Source organism: Acinonyx jubatus, chromosome B2 (assembly GCF_027475565.1).
Source record: "Acinonyx jubatus isolate Ajub_Pintada_27869175 chromosome B2, VMU_Ajub_asm_v1.0, whole genome shotgun sequence".
Classification (NCBI taxonomy): domain Eukaryota; kingdom Metazoa; phylum Chordata; class Mammalia; order Carnivora; family Felidae; genus Acinonyx; species Acinonyx jubatus.
Genome location: NC_069385.1, coordinates 136,351,682 through 136,370,755, shown reverse-complemented (window position 1 = coordinate 136,370,755; position 19,074 = coordinate 136,351,682). Strand labels below are relative to the sequence as shown.

Below are 19,074 nucleotides of genomic sequence, written 5' to 3'. Positions count from 1 at the left end.
AAACAAAGGGAAGGCCCAGGGGGATGGCAAAGAGAAATTTTAGCAGGCCTGGTGAGCAATCCAGACTGAAGAAGGAAGACCTTCTGGAGGATTCCAAGAGCAGTGTTTCCAAGGAAAACAAATGAAACGAATAGGTTGTCTGATATGCTTGAACGTGTTGAGAGTTTTATAAGCTCTGATGGTGAGTTTGGTGATCAATTAGTGATAAGTGTGATGTTTTGAAAATGGGGCAAACAAGACAACTATTAACACTAAGGGAAAACACAGTTTTACAAGAAAAGAAGTAAAACACTGCAAGACTCAGTTATAAACAGTATTTCTAGAACTCTGTAGTAGCTAACATGGGAGTAAACCAGAATTGTGATGTAACTTACTGGAAAGATGGTGTAGAAGCCTGCTGTATTGCAGGTCCGAGGGAGGGATTTAAGAAAGCTAATCCTCATCTTCCACAGCAGGAAATCGATAACATTTAAAATAGAAAAAAAAAAAAAAAAGAATAAATACCCTGTTGGCATATTATTGAGAAATAATGGAGGAAAATACCAGAAGAAATAGCTCCAAGAATGGAATGTGGCTTCTTGTGGAAAGCAGGACAGAAAGGTGGAGAGAGCGGGGCAGGAACTCTGATCTTCATCATAATTGAAGCCGTTGGGCACTGTTTGACTAAAGGAATGTACATGAATTATTTTGATAAATATAAAAATTGAATTAAAAAACAATCTAGACTGAGAAGATAGCCACTGATGACACATTCTATGGTCAAATAAGTTCCAGAAACACTTTGTCCCGTGTTTGCCGCATGGATCTTTGCAGTACATGTCAGTGCTACTGAGAATTCCTGTAGTAAAGAAATTTGTTCGACTCAGCATCTCACAGCTGCTTGTCCACAAACCAATTTGTGTGTAACACAAACTAAAATTCTGTGACTTAGTGTTTTCTATGTCATATAACACCATTTGAGAAATTTTCAAATACTCTTCCCCCAAATGAAACCTATTATCTGATCCACAGAGAAGAGTTTCTTAAAAATAAACCTCCTTCCGGGGCGCCTGGGTGGCTCGGTTAAGTGTTGGACTCTTGATTTTGGCTCAGTCATGATCTCGCGGTTAGTGGGTTCAAGCCCTGCATCAGGCTCTGCACTGATGGCATGGAACCTGCTTTCTCTCTCTCCCTCTCTCTCAGTCCTTCTCCACTTGCATGCGCGCTCGCTCTCAAAATACATAAAATTAAAAAAAAATAAACCTTCCTTTTTAACAAGATGCCCTGCAACCTAAACTAATGACTTCTCTTGCTCTAAAGAAGATAACGTGTGATACAAAGATTGGCTCTACGGGGTGTGTGTGTTTAAAATGTCTTCATGCTCTGCAGATTTCCAGAAAGGCTGGGGTAGACAACTGGTTGGGCTGGGGAGAATAGGGGGATGAAGGATTATTTCTTCCATGCCTCCAGGGCTAACGGTCTCTGCAGTAGGCTCTGGGGCATTTTCTCACTCAGCTTATATCTTGGGTCAGAGCCTGTGGAGTGGGCAGGGCAGCAAGGATTGGAGTTGAGGAGGAAACTGAGGTCCAGGAAATCACCTGGCTGCTTGGAGGCCAGCATCAGAGCCAAGGTCTCCAGTCTCCTCGAACTTATCTTTTTTTTTTCCTCTTAAGTTGGAACACACTTAAATCAGTCCCCGGTGTTGATATCAATGCATCTGTAGTTGAGAGTGGATCTGTGATATTTTGTCATACATTAGATGTGCCTTTCCAACACGGGGAGTAGATTCCCCCCCACCCCATAAGAGGAGGACACGGTCTGTTCCCAGCACTATTTGTGGCTCACTGTGGTAGCGATTGATTCTCACCGTGAGCAAGGGGAAACATACCACTTTAGAGCACTCCTGGGGAAGATCCCCTAGCTCTTGTCTGCCCTTGAAAACCATTTGAATGATGGTTTAACCCAGGTACTTCTGCTGTAAAGAAGGACATCCTTCTTCAGCTGGTTATCTAATGAAAGTGACGTACAAGGAACAATATACATTTTGTAGAGGGAAAATACCCATAAATAGCTTGTCTAATAACTTCTGCATATAAACTGATACTACCTTTTATAAACAGGAATAGACAGTGCCTTGATAAGTAGTGAAACATTACATAGCGGACAGGATGTGTTTATAGGCAGAGGACAGGTACTGATAGTGGCTAAGTTGTCACACAGTTCAGAAGATATGTTAGCCCTACATGCTTACCCGTGGATTCCTTGCAATAAGAAGTACACTTTTTGTCAAGTCAGAAGAGTTAATTTTTTTCTTTTTGTTTTTTATTAGAGTAGAGTTGACAGGGGTTAATATTTTGTATGTGAGCCCAAACCACTTAAAACCATTTACCCACGTTCATCTAGCTAGCAGTGAGAAAAATGGACTTGAGATTTGGCAGTCAGCTTCCATTTGGGGGGGGGGGGGGTAGGTGACAAATGTGTAATAAAGTATAAGTTCTGATGATTCTGTGGGATTAGAAGAAACTGGGACCTGAAGCAGAAGGCAGAAGGTGGCCATGAAAGGATCTGGGATTACACAGTGCCAGGCGGAAGGAACGATGGGGTCCAAAACACCTGAATCGTGAACAGTAGGTAGGTTTTGGAAAATGAGAACGTGGAGCTAAAAACAGTCGTGGGATCTCAGCCTTCTAAGTTTTTGATCTTTCCAGCACCACCATAATATTCTTTAAAATGCTTACTGAAATTCTTTCACAGCAGTTATCCTTAAAATCATACACAAGTGTGTAATTTTATTAAAATATTTCTTATTTCTGGGGCGCCTGGGTGACTCCGTCGGTTGAGTGTCCAACTTCGGCCCAGGTCACGATCTCAGGGTTTGTGGGTTCGAGCCCTGCGTCGGGCTCTGTGCTGACAGCTCGGAGCCTGGAGCCTGTTTCAGATTCTGTGTCTCCCTCTCTCTCTTTCTGCCCTTCCCCTGCTCATGCTCTCTCTCTCTCTCGCTCTCTCTCAAAAATAAATATTTTTTAAAAAGTTTAAAATATTTCTTATTTCCAAACTTCTGGATCCTTTGTTTTCTTCAGTACATAGCATACGTCAGAGTTCTTCTGAAAATAGCTACATCTTGAAGAAGAAAGTGATTTTAGTAATTCCACTTAATCGTAAATGACTCATAACTTTAACACAGCCTTCCATTGGACTTGAGATCTGCTTAGGGGCAAGCTAAACTCTAGAAACATTTTTCACAGATTTAGACTTTGAAACTTGATTGTTATCTCCTAGAAGCTCTGTCTTCTAGGTGGGGGAGGGTCACTGCTACTGTTCAAATTTAGCAATCATGCATATTTTGAGTCATTCCTTTTACTGTATCACAGCTAATGCTTCTTGTTGTTTGTATTTTTTGATACCATGTAGACTTTATAGACAAAGTTTAGAAAATCTTTCAAGCCAGCTGTAAGATGTTCTTCAGATGTTATGACATGTTTTGTGGTATCTGTCCAGTTTATGCTCTAGAGAATAATCTGCCAAATCCTGAGCTAGGAAATGACTGTCCAAACTCACCTGGACAGGTAGTGGGCCGTAGGTCTGACCTGGGCTTCCCGTTTCCAAAGATTGGGGGTGGTGGGCATTGAGAGGCTGGGCAGGACTGTAGCACACAGGCCTGGCTTTGCTGAGAATAGAACAGAGGAAACCAGTGGCATTCTCCAGGGTGAAGATGGTTCTGGAACCAGAAGAGAAGTTCCAAAGTAGGTCATCCAAAGGAGACAGAAAGTCAGTAACTGTTTTCTGAGGTTTTGCGGTGTAGTTGGTTTAAGATGCTGAATGGTAAAGTGGAGCGGGAGGACTTTCCCTCAGGCAATGCTGGACAAGAAGGGTATGCACTCTGGATCTACCCAAGACGGAGTAACAGGGATTGGATTTACTCTCCCACCTGATACAGCTGAAACCCAGACAAAACAGGCTTATGAAGAGCCTGGACACCAGGCAAAGAGAAGTGATTGTTGATGGACAGAAAACAGGTGCGGCGAGGCCTCTGATCGCCCCAGCATTCTGCCCTGTTTCCAGCAACAGTGCAGCAAGGGGTGCCCAGGAAGAGTCTGGCACATGCGGAGTTGAAGAAACAGAGCTGAGAATCTGGGAGACAGAGGCAGCCAGAGTCTATAGGACATAGAACCAGAGAGGGGAGGGCTGTCCCGAGAGAATCCCGGAAATCCGCATAGGTTTCCCTTGAATATCCAGCAGAGTACTGATAATGCCTGTGAGGGAACTCCCCAAGGCAGGAGGGAAAAAACCGCACAGGACTAGTGAACAGTTCCTGTTGCTTACACAGCGCCTGTTCCCAAAAGCCAGAGTGGAAAAACTTGCAATTCACGGGACATTGGGAAGAGCATTCGGGAAAGTCTTCTCTCAGGAGAAGGGGGTATGATTGGCCCCTGAGTGAGCCCTGCTCTAGACCCAGGGAATAAATCACAAAAGAAAGCATCAAAAGGTCCAGATTGTTTCCAAGGAAATTATCCCAAAACAAAGCGCAAGAATGTTTGTAGGAAGACACAAATATCTAACACCCATGAAGGTAAATTGTAATGTGTGGCATCTAATTAAAGATAACTCAGTAAACATTGAGATAACCAATCAATCAAAACCAGTTCAGAACAGATACGGATGTTAGAGTTAGCAGACAGGGACCAGGACATAGTTATTTTAACTATCCTAGAAGTTCAAGATACCAAGTAGAGACATGGAAGATGAAAAACAGGCCCAAACCTGTCTCTTCATTTTTTTCCTTTCACTTTCCACTTCCCTGTTGGATGCAAGTTTTAGATGGTTCCCAGGTGGTTAATTGATAGTAAATTATATTGATTACACTATAGTAATTACAAACCTGCTAAGCCAGTGACCTCTTAATGGCAGGCCATGAATTTATTGGGTTCGTAAATTTGTGATCAAATCTTACGTTTTCTTTCAAAATGAAACCGAAGCTTACGAGTTGGCGAGGAATTCAACAAATTCTTATTTCGAAGTGTCAGAGAAGAAATCTTGACGGTTGCAGACTTTATACATAGCCACAGGAACAGATGTAGCTAGAATATTTTCACAGGTTATTAGATCCTTGGGTTGACAGTAAATATAGTTTAGGACTGGTTTTTAAGTTCTGCGAGCTTTATTTTGAACAGTGAGTATCTGTTTGCCATCAACATGAGAAACTCATGTTCCGACTTCTTCTTTAAAAATAATACTTCTGTAACTGGTTTGCAGTATGGTTTTCCTGAGCTTTTTCTCCCAGGTGTGTAAATGCAGTTCTGTATATTGGGATTCAATATACAGATGTTTGCTTTAATAGAAACAGTGAAAGCTTGAGTATGTATTTGTGGCTCAGAGTGATCAAGACTAAAAATACAGCCATCTTAAGCAAGGTTAACTGAAATTCAGCCAGACATCATTATGATTATCCTGGGCTTACAAAGAGGTGATCCTTTTTCTGAAGAAGAGATTAGTTATAGCTTGTGCGTTATAATTTACAGGGGCCATAATAACTTTCGGTGTTCTAGAACCAACTTGTTACATTTGGAATAGTTGACATCTTACGTGGCCCGATACCCTTACGGAGTCTGTCATGTTTCCTCATTGGTTAGTCTTTTCTTCAGAGATGCTTTCGAAAGTATGAAGTCCATTGTCGTTTTAGTCTTCAGGTGAGCGTGGCTACAACGTGGTGGGACCCTTTGCTTTTGTTACTTTTCTGGAATTCTTGGTGGGTTCTAGAGATGGGACAGGCTCAGCAACCTGTCACTCTGCGCTCAGTGGCAGGAGACACCAGGGCAAAGCAGCCCCTCTCCCCGGTGCCTGTTTCTCTCACCCTCCCGGGCTGCACTCTCAAGGGTTTACATTGGCCCAGTTTCTCTGTGGTCTCTATTCCCACCTGCCTTCCACCATTCCCAGTCTTTCGTTCTGCCTCAGAAAATTGGCACTGTGATTGTTTCAGAGGACACGGAGTCATTAGCTACTGGAGGGTCCGATCCTGGATTTAGAAGAGGGGCATTTTCCTCCAACATGAGCAACATTTTCCTTTCTCTCTGGAAGTTTCACGTCAGGCTTTGTTCATGACGGTGTTCATCTTCTTACTGATATCAAAGTGCATTCCTGTCGTAAAATAGCACATTACTTCTTTGGGGAGGAGAAGAGAGAAGCTGAAGCTGGTACATACCTCTCAAGGATTAACTCAGATGAGAATTTATCCCTTGAAAGCAATATTCTGTACTTTTACATAGATTTAAAAACATAGTATCCGTTAAAATTATAAACATTGGCCTGACTCAAGGAAAGTTAAAATACTATTTTACCTCATAAGCGAACTTTTAGAAAGAATTATTTATTCGTGTAAATGAATGGACAAGAAGCCTGGCACACTAAAGGTAAAATATTAATAGAGGGGGGTGCCTGGGGGACTCACTTGACCAAGCGTCTGACTCTTGGTTTCAGCTCAGGTCATGATCTCATGGTTCGTGAGTTCAAGCCCTGCATCAGGCTCCACTCTGACAGTGCAGAGCCTGCTTGGGATTCTCTCTCTCCCTCTCTCTGCTCCTCTCCTGCTTGTTCTGTCTCTCTCAAATAAACTTTTTAAAAAATGAAAATGTTAATAGAGCAAATTGTATGAAGTTTTATGACTTGAAGACATTAATAGAGACAGAATCCAAGATGCACTTTAAATATTTGATCTGTATTTTTTTCTTATTTTTTTAGGTAGCGAAGTCCATTGACAAATAAATCCTTATTTACCTGACTTCTTGAAACTGTCCGTTCTTGACTTCTACAATACTAGCATCGTAAATTTTCTTCTCTACCCTAGATTAGTTTTCAGTTTTTGTTGCTTTAATGCTGTTATTCTCTTGGATTCTGTTCTTGGTTATTGCCTCCTCCCATTCTGCATACCCTCCCTAGGTAACACCTACCAGACCCTTGGCTCATCTACCACCCAAGTGGTGACCATTAGGAAATTACTGTCTTAGTTTAGGTCTCTCTTCTTACCTTCAGAATCCGTTACCATCTGGACATCTCTACTTGTATATCTCAACAGATGTCTCCAGAGCAGCCTGCCCCAACTTATATTCCACAGCAAAACTTGACCTTTCCTTGTCTCAATAAGGTATCACCATCTACAGATTTACCCATTCCACAGACATGCGAGTCGTCATAATCTCTTTTTTTTGTTCTTTTTAGTTAACATATAGTGCAATATTGATTTCAGGAGCAGAATTCAGTGATTCATCATTTATGTACAGTACCCAGTGTTCATCACAAGTGCCCTCCTTAATCCCCATCAACCATCTAGCCCATCCCTCACCTACCTCCTCAGTCGACCCTCAGTTTGTTCTCTATCATTAAGAGTCTCTTATGGTTTTTCTCTCTCCTCTTTCCCTCCCCCTTTCCCATATTTTCATCTGCTTGTTTCTTAAATTCCATATATGAGTGAAATCACACGGTATTTGTTTTTCTCTGACTTATTTCACTTAGCATTGTACATTCTAGCTCCACCTACATTATTGCAAATGGCAAGATTTCATTCTTTTTGATGGCTGACTAATATTCCTGTGTGTGTGTGTGTGTGTGTGTGTGTGTGTGCATACCACATCTTCTTCATCCATTCATCAGTCCATGGACTTTGGGCTGTCTCCATAGTTTGGCTATTATTGATAATGCTGCTATAAACATTGAGATGCATCTATCTCTTTGAATCTGTATTTTTGTATCCTTTGAGTAAATATTTAATAGTGCAGTTGCTGGGTCGTACAGTCGTTCTATTTAGTTTTTTGAGGAACCTCCATACTGTTTTCCAGAGTGACTGCACCAGCTTTTATTCCAACCAACAGTGCAGAAGGGTTCCCCTTTCTCTGCATCCTTGTCAACACCTGTTGTTTCTTGTGTTGTTAATTTTAGTCAGTCTCACAGGTGTGAGGTGGTATCTCATCATGGTTTTGATTTGTACTTCCCTGATGATGAGTGGTGTTAAGCATATTTTCATGTGTCTGTTAGCCACCTGGACGTCTTCTTTGGAAAAGTGTCTATTCATGTCTTCTGCCCATTTCTTAACTGGGTTGTTTTTTGGGTGTTGAGTTTGATAAATCCTTTATAGATTTCAGATACTGACCCTTCATACAATGTGTCATTTTCAGATGTCTTCTCCCATTCTGTAGGCTGCCTTTTAGTTTTGATAATTGTTTCATTTGCTGTGCAGAAACTTTTTATCTTGATGAAGTCCCAATAGTACATGTTTGCTTTTGTTTTCCTTGTCTTCAGCGACATGGCTAGTAAGAAGTTGCTCCAGCCAAGGTCAAAGAGGTTGCTGCCTGTGTTCGCCTCTAGGATTTTGATGATTTCTTGTCTGACATTTAGGTCTTTTATCCATTTTGAATTTATTTTTGTGTATGGTATAAGAAAGTGGTCCAGGTTCATTCTTCATGTCACCGTCCAGTTTTCCCAACACCATTTGTTGAAGAGACTGTCTTTTTTCTGTTGGGTGTTCTTTCCTGCCATGTTGAAGATGAGTTGACCATATAGTTGTGGGTCCATTTCTGGGTTTTCTGTTGTGTTCCATTGATCTATGTGTCTGTTTTTGTGGCAGTACTATACTACCTTGATCACTATAGCTTTGTAATATAGCTTCAAATCTGGAATCATGATGCCTTCAGTTTTTTATTTTTCAGGATTGCTTTGGCTATTCACATCTTTTGTGGTTCCATGCAAACTTTAAGATTGTTAGTTCCAGTTCTGTGAGACATGCTCGTGGTATTTTGATAAGGCTTGCGTTGGATGTGTAGATTACTTTGGGTAGTATAGACATTTTAGCAATGTTTGTTCTTCCAGTCCATGAGCATGGAATGCTTTTCCATTTCTTTGTGTCCTCTTCAGATTCTTTCATAAGTGTTCTGTGGTTTTCAGAATCTAGCTCTTTTACCTCTTTAGTTAGGTTTATTCCTAGGTATCTTACTGTTTATGGTGCAATTGCAAATGGGATGGATTCCTTGATTTTTTTTCTGCTGCTTCATTAACGGTATATAGAAATGCAACAGGTTTCTGCATGTTGATTTCATATCCCATGACTTTACTGAATTCATGTATTCTAGCAGTTTTTTGGTGGAGTCTTTTTGGGATTTCTACATAGAGTATCATGTCTGCAAATAGGAGAAGTTTGGCTTCTTCCTTGCCAATTTGAATGCCTTTTATTTCTTTTTGTTGTTTGATTGCTGAGACTAAGACATCTGTACTGTGTTATGTAGTAATGGTGAGAGTGGACATCCTTGGCTTGTTTCTGACTCTAGTGGGAAAGGCTCTCCGTTTTCCCCCATTGAGGATGATATTATATGGCCTTTAGTATATGGCCTTTATGTTGTTGAGGGTTTTCATCAAGAAAGGATGCTGTATTTTGTCAAATGCTTTGTCTGCATCTATTGGGAGGACCATATGGTTCGTACCCTTTCTTTTATTAATGACAAATCATGTTGATTGATTTGTGAGTATTGAACCAGCCCTGCAGCACAGGAATAAATCCCACTTGATCATGGTGAATAATTCTTTTAATGTACTGTTGAATACAATTTGCTAATATCTTGAGAACTTTTTCATTTATGTCCATCAGGGATCTTGGCCTGTAATTCTCCCTTACACTGGGGTCTTTGTCTGGTTTTGGAATCAAGGTAATGTTGGCTTTTTAGAATGAGTTTGGAAGTTTTCCTTCCATTTCTGTTTTTTGGAACTGTTTGAGAAGAATAGGTACTCACTCTTCTTTAAACGTCTGGTAGAATTCCCCTGGAAAGCCGTCTGGCCCAGGACGATTGTTGAGAGATTTTTGATTACTGATTCAGTTCTGTTTAAATTTTGTTTTTTCCTGTTGTAGTTTTGGTAGTTTGTGAGTTTCTAGAAATCTGTCCATCTCTTCCAGATTGCCCAATTTGTTGGCATATAATTTTTGATAGTATTCTCTTACAATTGTTTGTATTTCTATGGTGTTAGTTGTGATCTCTTTGATTCCTGATTTTATCTTTTTTTGGGTCCTTTGTCTTTTCTTTTTGATAAATCTGGCTAGGGGTTTATCAATTTTGTTAACTCTTTCAAAGAATCAGCTCTTTTGTTTCGTTGGTCTGTTCTACTGTGGAGTTTTTTTTTTATTTTTATATTGTTTATTTCTGCTCTAATCTTTATTATTTCCCTTCTTATGCTGGCTTTAGACTGGCTTTAGGTTTTATTTGCTGTTCCTTCTCTAGCTCCTCTAGGTGTAAGGTTTGATTGTGTATTTGGGACCTTTCTTGCTTCTTGAGATAGGCCTGAACTGCAGTGTACTTTCCTCTTAGGACTGCCTTTGCTGCATCCCAAGGGTTTTGAACTATTGTGTTTTCATTTTTAGTTGCTTCCATGTTTTTTTTTTTTTTAATTTCTTCTTTAGTTCCCTGGTTAACCCATTCATTCTTTAGTAGGATGTTCTTTAACCTCCATGTATTTGAGGGCTTTCCAAATTTTTTCTTCAAGTTTTGACTTCAAGTTTCATAGCATTGTGATCTGAAAATATGCCTGGTACGACCTCAGTCTTTTTGTACCTATTGAGGGCTGGTTTGTGATGCAGTACATCATAGTCCCTTTCTCCCTCTCCTGCCGTCTCCGTTCAGTTCCCAGGCCAGCCCAATATTCCTTGACTCTGTTCTTGCCTTTCTGTCTTCACTGGTCCTTTCCAGCCCACATCTGTGCAGCCTCAGTTATAGAGATAGCTTCCTAATTAGTCCGTCTACAGTCATGTCCTTCAGACCATTTTTATTACTGGTATTCCTTTCCCCCCCCCCTAAAACACAGATATGATTAAGACTTCTCATCATCTTCAAGGTAAAAGCTAAGTTATGGTGGTATGTTAGGTAACAGTAGCATTTACTGGGTACTGGGTACTGTGCTTAAAAACGGTAGTTTGGGGATACCTGGGTGGCTTAGTAGGTTGAGTGTCTGACTCTTGATTTTGGCTCAGGTCATTTTCTCATGGTTTGTGAGTTCGAGCCCCACATGGGGCTCTGTGCTGTGTGTGGAAACTGCTTAGGATTCTCTCTCTCCCTCTCTCCTCTCCCTCCCCTGCTTGCACTCTCCCTCTCTCTCTCTCAAAAAAAAAAATAAATAAACATTAAAAAAATTTTTTTAATGTGAGAACTTTTTTTTAAAATTTTTTATTTATTTTTGAAGGAGAGAGAGGGAGACAGAGTGTGAGCAAGGGAGGGGCAGAGAGAGCGGGAGACACAGAATCCAAAGCAGGCTCCAGGCTCTGAGCTGTCAGCACAGAACCTGACGCGGGGCTTGAACTCAACGAACTGTGAGATCATGACCTGAGAGGAAGTCAGACACTTAACTGATTGAGGCACCCAGGAGCCCCCCCCCGCCAAATAAACATTTTTTAAAAACCTGTAGTCTAGGGGCACCCGGGTGGCTCAGTCAATTAAATGTTCAGCTCTTGATCTCAGCTCAGGTCTTGATCTCAGAGTTGTGAGTTCAAGACCATGTTGGGCTTTGTGCTGGGTGTGAAGCCTATTTAAAAAGGGAAAAAAAAGCTGTAGTCTAAATTAACTCAGAGAATTCTCATAATGATGATCTGAATATGCGTACTCTTCTTTTTATCAAGGAAAATCAGACTAAGAGAGCTTAATTTCTTTAAGTGTTTATTTTTGAGAGACAGAGTGTGAGCAGGGGAGGGGCAGAGAAAGAGGGAGACACAGAATCCCAAGCAGGCTCCAGGCTCCCGGCTGTCAGCACAGAGCCCGATATGGGGCTCGAACTCACAAACTGTGAGATCATGACCTGAGCCAAAGTCAGACACTTAACTGATTGAGCCACCCAGGCGCCCCCAGACTAAGAAAGTTGAGGTAATTTACCCCGAGCTGCAGAGCCAGAAAGTGGCAAAGCTACACCAGACCAATGTTTCTCTGACTTAGAAGTCTGTTCATACCCTTTATATTACACCGGCGGGGGGGCACCTGGGTGGCTCAGTCAGTTGTGAGTGCCTGATTCTGGTTTGGCTCAGGTCAGGGTCCCAGGGTTGTGCTGTAGCCCCATGTTGGGCTTCACGCTCACCGTGGAGCCTGTCTAAGATTCTCTTTCTCTTTCTCTCTCTCCCTATTTCTGCCCATCACCCCCTCTCTCCCTCTGCCCCTCTCTCCCACTCACTCTCCCTCTGTCTCTCTCTAAATAAAATGAAAAAAATATACATCAGATATCAGCTCCACAGAAAGCTATCCACACCGGGATTGGATGCTGTGGAGAATGAAAATAGTCTCGCTTCTCTCCGAGCGTTGACCACCTCAGCTCTCGTGACTGCTAATTTTAAAAATGAGCAAGCGTGGTTTTTCAGTAGTGGTACCACTGGATCGTGAATACATTTGGATGTGGAATGCATGATGTTTTTCTTTAATCCACCTTCTACCCTACCAGCCACAGACTCACCACACCTGTGGGGACATACAGTGTCAGGTGTGTGGCTGGCCGTACAATGCCAGGAAACAGCAGACCACTGCCTCGGCAATAATGAGTGATAGAGTATTCTTTTTTTAGGAAGCTGGGTGGCCATTGTGAATTAAAAAAAAAAAATCAGTAATACAAAGGTATTGGATTCTTTTTTTTTTTTAATGTTTATTTTTGAGAGAGACAGAGCGTGAGTAGGGGAGGGGCAGAGAGGGGGAGACACAGAATCCGAAGCAGGCTCCAAGCTGTCGGCACAGAGCCTGACAAGGGGCTTGAACTCACGAACCGTGAGATCATGACCTGAGCCGAAGTCGGCCGCTTAACTGACTGAGCCACCCAGGTGTCCCTCACTTATCTTGTAATTTAAAAAATCAATCCATTAGCTGTCGTGGGTTAGTCACTGAACACTTTTCAGTACATCAGTGAGAATAAAGGTGTTGAACAGACTTTGGAACTCACGAGATGTCTTCTGGGGTGTGTTTACATCCGTGATGATGGCTTTCAAGTTTAGTCTCATCAGTTTCTTAAAAGAAGAATGTGCTTGCATAGAGCTGAGTGGACCCAAATGATACGCCAAACTTCGGGGGGTGTCTCTGAGTTTAATAAACGTGACTCTGGTATCCAGTAGACTTGGTGGTTTACCGCACTGCTTTCTCTTGGGGCTGAAGTACCTCAGGTCGGTCGCAACTTGCACTTACGGAGGCCGTGTGCCCTTGACCTGCATTCTGGGTACCACAGACGGCACATGCGTAGAGTCCCAGAGAGGCGCGGACTTTCTTCCCCAGTGCTGTCACTTGTCAACCGTGTAGCTTTTCATCCTCAAGCCCGCTCTTCCTCACTATATAATATTCCTTCTCCCTATCTCGTCCTTCTTTATCCTGCTTCCTCCACCCTCCTGTGTCCCCCTCCAAATCAGACAGATTTGAATGGAAAACAGGTCTAGGAAAGTACTTTTCCTGTAAGTTTGGGGGGAATTTAATCTACGCAAAACTTAGTGCTGCCACCAACCAGCCCATTTCCTAGACCTTCGTTATCTTGTTGTGGCAGGGAGGCGGGAGGGAGAATTTTTTTCAATTCTAAATCTTTAATTGCCATTATTCAGGTTCTTTTCAACTTTGGATGCCAATATTGTAGGATCCTGTCATTTTATTACTTTTTAGGCCGTGCTTTCCCAAAGTAGATAAGTACATAAAACTATATTAATAGCGTGATAAATAGTGCAGTTTTTATGATAAGTTAGCTGCTCTTCAAGAAGTTTCGTTTTACAGGTAAAACGAATTGTTTTATGTTCTGTAATACATCCCCTGGGCAGGATCTGTGTAAGGAGTAAATAACAACAGGGATTTCTAAGATACAGATGGTTTTGAGAAAGTTTACTTCAAGCTAGAAGGCCAACTCTCTTCCTCCCGAGCCTTCCCCCCATCCACCTTCTGCCCTGTCAGCCACAAACCCAGCAAGCCTGTAAGGATGCACATTTTCATAACTGTGGAATGCTGGGACCGGCAGACCTGGTGATAATGAGTGGTAGGTGGTCCTTTTTGTGAGATCTTTCCTGTGAACAATTAGTTACGGTGGTCGATTCCATCCATCAGCCATAACAAAGGGAAACTTCAAGTCTGTTCTAGACAAGTATTGGCTGATCGTTCTTAAAAAAAAAAAATTTCCCCCTAAATATTTTCAAATGTGAAGAAAAACGTGAAGAGTTGTACCGCGGTTGGCATTTTGAATGTGATGTCTTGCCATACAGAATCATCGTGTTAGCTTTCTGTCATGGGTTTGTCTGAGGGGAAGCAGTTTAGTATTTAGAGAAAGTATGCTTCCATCCGTGAGATGATCGTGTTCATGGAGATATTTATCCAATCTATTAAGTTTGCATCTGTGAGTCTGATTTAGTTGATTTCTATACATATACAGATTTAATACATTTTCTGGAACATTCCATAGATTTATATATTAGTATAATGGTTTTTTTTTTTTTCTTTTTCATTCTGCCCTTGTAACTCAACCCCTGTAGAGAAAATGATTAAATAGCACTATCACCCTTTGGAAATATTATTAGATTTTGAGTCTGGTGTTACTTGTTAAATGTTTTAGTTTCAGGGTTCGTTATGCTGAATTTTATAAAGCGCTTGCTGAACTGAGTAAATTTTAAGATATGGTAAAATCTAGAAGAGTATTTCAATTCTATTTCTATGACCTTCTGAAAATACTATTAAATTACGAAAAATAAGAGACTCCAATTTTTGGAAATGAAAGTGACAAACAAGTTATTATCAAATGAGATAGTATATGACCAAATGTTTTTATAAAGAATGAAATTCTCTGTAGTTACAGCAAGGGCTTCCTTGAAGAAGCAGATCTTAGTCATTTTGCAGCCACAGTGCTTGATAACCTTGATTTTCTGCATGTTGGTTGGGTCTGACCCTGCCCGTGTGTGGTCAGGGTGGTTGAGCCGGGATCTCTGCACATCAGGAGCTCGGCAGTGTAACTGTGGCATTGATATCTGTACGGAAATAACTGCATCACAAGGCAGCACGTGACGTTTTAGAAAACTGACAGAGTTAAGCCCTATGGGAGCTTGGGTATGAGCCGATCACCAGTTGGGTGTCAGGGATGTCTTTGTGGAAAAGATGAACTTGAAAGCTGTTTTACACCGATCATTGTTCCATTTCTAGTAGAGTTTGGAGTGTGACCGGGTGTTAAAACGCCTGTTTAACCTCTTCATTTGGTTGACGGGGAGTGTTACGTAATGGCTAGGAGTAACATGTCTGCCATGTTCTCAGTAAATGTTGGCCATCGTCACCGTAGGTACACTCTCCTTCGAAACGCAGTCCGGTCCCCGTGCCTTCAGAAAGCCTTTGCTGCAGACCAACGTGTCTGAGTTGCCCCCTCCTCTTTATTCCTGTAGAAACTTGGCATTACCAGAGTGATAAGTTGTAGGATCGATTTCTGTTGTTGCATTATTACTTCTCTGTCTCCTTTGAGGTTATGGAGCATGCATATTCCAAACTTCACATTATTTCTAGTGTCTAAGGCTCGATAAATATTTTGCTGAATGAGTGACTGAACACAACAAAGATTACATTCCATATAAGAAAAGGGATACAAGGTTGATAACTGATCATGGAGAGAAATGGGTGGATTCAGGATATGTTTTGGGATACAAGTGACAAGGTGTCCTGATGGATTGGACGTGAAGAATGAAGGAATGGATAAACCAAACTTGAGGAATATGGTATGCCATTAATGGACATGCAGGAGGAGACTGGCGGAAGAATAGGCTGTTGTGTAAATGCTGTCTGAGAAGCCTGGTCTACTTGAGTAGAGGTGTTTAACCGCAGTTGCATATGAGAGAGAACACATCTATAAATCAAGAAGTCAGCATACAGATGGTATTTAAGGCTGCGTAGCTGGATGATATTACCTTGTTAGGGAATGTAAGTGAAAGAGAAAGGGAGCCCCCAACCAGTCTTGCAGTGAGAGTGTAGTGGTCTGGAAGGGGAGGGGGGGTGGTGGCTAGCAGAAGAACCCAAGGAAGAGAGAAAAACTAGAGGAACCTTTCTCAAGGGATTGCCAGTTGGGTTGAATGCTGCTGAGGGATTCAGATGGAAAGTTAGAAGTGATCTCTGCATTTTGCAACATATGATTGTTGGTGACCTTGACTGTGCAGTGGTGGCGTCTGGAGGCCAAGTTGGAATCTGTTCAAGACTGGGAAGCAAGGAAGTACAAATCTGGAAGAGCTAGAGTTTTGAGTAGCCTACTCAGCGGGTGGGAGTCCTGTCTTTCAGCATCGCCAGATTATTTCATCGGATTCCAAACTGAACTCATGCGCTGCCCTCCAAAGTCTGTTCCCCTTCCTGAGTGTTCTGCTCTTAATGAATTCGCCTGCCTTCCAGGGGTCCAGACCGGAACCTGCTGGATGAATGTACTCCTCTCCTCCCTCTGTGGATCCCTGTGGGATCAGTTGCCCAGACTGTTGAGTCTTCTCCGTGGCGTTTTCAAACGGACCTCCTCCTGTTCATCGCCTTTGCCACTGATGTTGCTCTTCCCAGGCACTAATTAGCTCTTCTTCAAACTCCTCTGATAGTTTCCTGAGCGCTGCCTGCTTTTGTTCTTCCCCTTGTCACTGGATCTATCCATCACAGCTAGAATGTTCTTCCTAAAGCACAGCTTTGCTCATGCTATCCTGCTAAAAATAAAACCAGATCCGTTTAGCCTGGCACTCGGAACCCTCTTCCTTTTTAACCTTCTCTCCCACTCTTTCTGTTCGCTCAGCCTGCCGTCCTCCAGTGTTTGCTCTTGCCTGAATACAGACCCTGCATCATGTGGCCTCCATGTCTTCAGTTTCACTGTCACGTCTGCTCGGCCCGGCATGCCTTGCCCTCTCTTCTCTTATGTCTGTTATTTCCAGATGCTTATTACTGCCGATAAATGTGGACTCTGCCCTAAAAACTAGGAGATTTCAAGGCTTTCAAAGCCACTGCTTTGTCAGTTCTTTAAAAGTTCCAGAACACTGGGCCCCTGGGTAGTTCAGTCGGTTAAGCGTCTGACTTAGGCTCGGGTCATGATCTCACGGGTCACGAGTTCGAACCCCGCATCGGGCTCTGTGCTCACAGTGCAGAGCCTGCTTAGGATCCTCTTTCTCCCTCTCTCTCTGCCCCTCCCTTGCTCGTGCTGTCTCTGTCTCTCTCAGAGATGAATAAACATTTTCTAAAAATTTTGTTTTTAATTTTTTTTAATGTTTATTTATTTTTGAGACAGAGGGAGAGAGAGCACAAATGGGGGAGGGGCAGAAAGAGAGGGAGACACAGAATCTGAAACAGGCTCCAGGCTCTGAGCTGTCAGCACAGAGCCCAACGTGGGGCTCGAACCCACGAACCGTGAGATCATGACCTGAGCCGAAGTCAGACGCTTAACCGACTGAGCACCCAGGCGCCGCTCATTTTTAACCAATTTTTAACGAAAGTTCCATTAACACTGATCTTTCCTTTAAACCACACCTATCCTTCCCTTCACTACCTCGGCCAGTCTTCTTTTTTTAGGAAATGGGCACAGGAATGATTTAACGTCTGGAAGGAAGTTTCTTGGAGATTTAACAAACAGTTGTGGGTCATGATAGTCCATAAATAGGGGATGCGTATGCAGCGCGTGCTGCTAGGCTTCTCCCCTTTTCTCTTGACTTTTCTCTTGACATGAGGAGGCGGCCCAAAGCTGGGGAGGTGAGCATGGGCCTCCTCATGAAGGGCCACGTCCCTCTATCGGGCGGCCACCCATCGATGAAACAGACGTGGGATTATGTGTCTCGTAGCTGTTGCCGTTTGGGGATGTGGGGGTGGGGGAGAGAAAGTCTCTGAAATCATTACTCTTGAGTTCTGGCTTTTGAAAACAGAAGGTACCTTATAGGAATTTTGCTCACTGTTACGTATTCTAAAAGGTGGAAAGCCAGTGCACTCTGAAGCCTATAGTCAAAGAAAGACTTACTCGTTAGAATACGGAGCTGAGGGCTCTTTCATCTTTTCCACCCATCAGCAGGCTTAGAGAATCGCTCCTGTGAGGGCATCGGTGGGGAGTAAATTGAAGGTGTCTTTGCAAGATGTTCTCTTACATCTTGCCTTTTGGTGACGTATTTTCAGCTTCTTCCCATCATCAGAGGATAAAGTAAGTCTTAGGCATGTTTAACTTGACCTAAATAATCTTTCCAGAATGAAGTGGGACTATGGGCTGAAGGAAAACAATTGCACTTTTTTTTTTTTTTTTTTTTTTAAAGATGGGATTGAAAATAACCCTCTTTGTCTTAATGAACTGTGGCACTGGAGCGTTGTTACGAGGAGTCAGTGTGTTTTCAGAAAAGAGGAGGGAGGTGACCATCTGACTTCAGAGCCTTCCCTTGGCTGTGACAAGTGTATTCTGTGTTTGGCCTTCCGGCAGGCAGCTTGCCCGTCCCCTCCACCAGCTGTTAATTGTAGTCAACTATTTTAGAACATGAGGGGTATTGTAATTAGTAGTGTGGAGAGTGGATGTGAGAATTCAGAATATCCCTAGGTTTTAGTAAAGCCCAGAGTGCAAATAAAGATGAATGTCTCATATTTTGAGGGGGATAACAAGCTTTTACTAAATAAATTTACCTCCCCCAAATTACTTTTTATTATTATTAATCATGATGAAAAATATAGTTATGAAATTATGAAGGAAAACCTAAAAAAAACTTGCTATGTCAAAAATGTTTTGTTTTATGATTGTTTATCTGTTTTCTGCTGTTATGCATTTCCCCAGGAAACTTGGTATTTCAGGATCCTTAATTGACACTGACAGAATTACAAACCAGACAGTTTCCTGGAGGCTTGGCCCTTTTGTGTCAGGATGAGCCATGGACCGCAGTCCTTTGATATGTGCTTTTCCCTTTCACTTAAAAGGGGAAATAACGGCACCTATTCTGGATGACTTTTAACTAACGGATCTTAAAAATCTATTATTTAATATTGATCAGTGGAGGGAAAATTGTTAAGTGCTTTTATAAACTGACTCATATATAGGAGATGGTTCATAGCTGGCATAAAAATACCTTTTTTTTTATATACGTGTTTCAGTGTTTTAATTCTTTAAATTCTGGCAGGATTT

The 19,074-nt window shown here is 42.1% G+C and overlaps 1 protein-coding gene across 3 annotated transcripts in view; it reads left to right on the top strand.

The window, feature by feature from the left end:
• DTNBP1 (dystrobrevin binding protein 1) overlaps positions 1–19,074 on the top strand; it is a 131,875-nt gene that overhangs the window by 51,550 nt on the left and 61,251 nt on the right. The gene's annotated exons all lie outside the window — the stretch shown is intronic.